The sequence below is a fragment of the Cololabis saira genome, chromosome 7, assembly GCF_033807715.1.
Source record: "Cololabis saira isolate AMF1-May2022 chromosome 7, fColSai1.1, whole genome shotgun sequence".
In the NCBI taxonomy this organism is placed as follows: Eukaryota; Metazoa; Chordata; class Actinopteri; order Beloniformes; family Belonidae; genus Cololabis; species Cololabis saira.
The window spans coordinates 23,012,899-23,016,172 of NC_084593.1; positions in this window are offsets into that span (position 1 = coordinate 23,012,899).

Genomic DNA, 3,274 nt, shown 5'->3' on the forward strand with positions numbered 1-3,274 from the left:
TAAATCTGTTCTGTATAGTGTTCTATTGTTCAAAATCTGTATTAATGTTAAAAGGTCCGTGATTAACACTTAATGTTGTGACAGTTTTTAAAAAAAAAATCTGAAGGTAGTGAAAAAGGTATTCAGTGTTGGGGTAGTTACTCAAAAAAAGTAATCCATTACATATTACTAGTTACTTTTTAAAAAAGTAATCCCTTACACTACTTAGTTACTGGTTGCTGAAAGTAACTAGTTACATTACTAGTTACATTACTTTTGGATTACTCCGCAATATCACCTGAGCTGCACCATAACTCGATTGCCAATGAACAACATGTACAGGACTGTCTCAGAAAATTAGAATAATGTGATTTTCTGTTATGCAATTACAAAAACAAAAATGTCATACATTCTGGATTCATTACAAATCAACTGAAATATTGCAAGCCTTTTATTATTTTAATATTCCTGATCATGGTTTACAGCTTAAGAAAACTCAAATATCCTATCTAAAAAAATTAGAATATTCTGGGAATCTTAGACCCTGTCCACACGTAGCCGGGTATTTTTAAAAACGAATATTTCCCCCCTCCGTTTATAAAAAAATTTGCATCCACACGTAACCGAAGATCTGCGTTTTCGAACACATTCATAAGCATTCTAACCTGTAGATAATCTGCGGCTCCCGGGGAAGCTCCGCGGGCTCCGCCGCTCCGCCGCTCCGGGGCTCCGGGGGGCTCGGCGGGGCTCGGCGGGGCTCTGCGGAGGTTCAGCCTCCGCGGCTCCGCGGAGCCCTCTGTGTCGGTGTAACGCAGTAAGCGGCCGGTCAAGAGCAGAGACCATTTATTTAATAAATGGCTTGGAGAACAGATGCTGGATCATCTGTATTTCTATAGTAAACAAAAGTCGCACGTCAGAGCAGATTTGTTGTTGTTTTGGCGCATAATGTGACGTTCGAAAACGCAAATCTCCGGTTATGTGTGTCCACACGCATCTACATAAACGGAGTTTTCAAAAATCTTCACTTTGCCCGGAGTTTTTTTAAACCTTCGTTTATTTGCGTTTTCGTGTGGATGACAGGTCAAAACGGAGGAAAATATCTCCGGTTTAGCAGATATCCGCAGATATCCGGCTACGTGTGGACGGGGTCTTAATCTTAAACTGTAAGCCAAAATCAGCAATATTAAAATAATAAAAGGCTTGCAATATTTCGGTTGATTTGTAATGAATCCAGAATGTATGACATTTTTGTTTTTTTTAATTGCATAACAGAAAATAAAGAACTTTATCACAATATTCTAATTTTCTGAGACAGTCCTGTAGTTGGAACCTTATTACTGCAGTGCCCAGATCAGCACCAGAAGTCCCGTAAAATCCCGTAAAATCCCGTAAGATCACGTTAGAGGCTGATTTATGGTTCTGCGTTACACCAACGCAAAACTTACGGCGTAGGGTATGCGGCGACGCGCACCGTACGGTGTGTGTCGCCGCATACCTTACGCCTTAGACACTGCGTCGATTTAACGCGGAACCATAAATCAGCCTCAAGTCAGACAAGTGTTGCAGCGCAACGCGTGAAGACGTTCTATAATACATCCATGGTGAAGACGCATGAAAGGCAAGTTTGATTTTCTTTTCTGTTCTCCCGTTCTATATGTAGTTGAAAAGCTTAAAGTAACTAAAGTAACGTATTTTTTCTTGTCTTAGAGTAACTATAACGGGATTACCCAAATTACAACTGTAACGCGTTACATTACTGCGTTACTGGCGAATGTAATCTCATTACAGTAACGCGTTACTTTGTAACGCGTTACACCCAACACTGAAGGTATTAAATTGGTATAAAATTTAACATAAGGATTGCTGTATAAACCCTGAATTACTAATCTTTGTATTCTATCTTTTTAAGTCATGGACTTTATATCCGTCAAAAATGTTTTATAACGGCCAGAAAAGTCAAAGAAAAGTCTCTTTCTGGGCGTGATGTCACGGCCGTGTCGTTGCCATTGATGTTGCCCTGGGGCATGATGGGAGGCCCCAGAGCATCATGGGAGGTGACTCAACTGCGCATGCTCTATGGGCCCCTTAACGCGGAAGTAAACCCGGAAGTGAGGAACATTTTCGGCGTATGCGCTGGGTGAGCAAATTGCATTGAAATGAATGGGCGACCATTTTCGATGTTCCATCCAGTTAATATTATAGATCCATGTATGCGCCAGGCGAGCAAGGCTGAATTCCAATCTCCACCCTCAAGCCCTGAACCCTCACATACTTTAGCGACGTTAGCTGTACGTGATTAAGTGTGAGTGGGTGTGAGGGCTCCAAATGGTAGAAATAAGAATGGGACAGCGCTTAGCAGAAACCGGAAACACGTCAGATCAAAATGTTGTTGTTTTTTTGTCTTTTATTAATAAACTTTATTTAACATTTCAATTTACAAAATTCCTAGTCAGATCAAAATATTACGTACCGGTATTATAAGTTGGGAATGATCATCCTACGGATGTTTGAAAACAAAGTGGTAGCCTATATAAAGGAGCATAAAATTCAACAAAGAACACAATTTAAATATGCGCACAGTACAATATGTATTTCCTTGTTAATGTAGTGTCTTTCTTTCAATCTACCCATACCAGCGCATCCAGTATGCCAGGCTCAATCGCCGAGTAATTTCATTTTTGTAAGAGCGTGTAAACTGATGGTATCCTGAGTTAAATATTCCAGCTGTGTTATGACCAACTAATATTACTTTCCATTTTGAGCATGATGTCATTTCATTTTCGTAAGAGACCGTATATATTGATGGTAACCTGAGCTAAATATTTCAGTTATATTATCACTATTTACTGCAACGTTTTTGTTCAACTTGCTGAAATTGTTAAAATTTTGTGGTCATAAATAAATGAATAACCAAATTACTGCCTGACTTGTTTGTGTTGGATCTAAAACTATCTTGCTAGTATTTACATGTATGCATTTCTGGTAACATAGGGAATCTTAATTCAAACACTGTACTCAGATTAAAGAAAAGCAAGTCTTGTTTATTCAACACCAGGTCAACTGAGGATTTGTCTAATATAAAATGAAAACAAAAGAAATTGAACCTCAAATTATGAATGAAAAAATGATGAAGAAAACAACATTTTGTCCACCATCTTCCCAAAAATGTCAATTAACTTAGATTTAGAATTAGATTTATCTAATCTAGAATTATCTTGTTTCAGTCTTTGTCATGGATCTGGACGCATAAGCAACTGGCCTCCAACTATCTCCGTCAGCCTGCAGCAAGACAGCC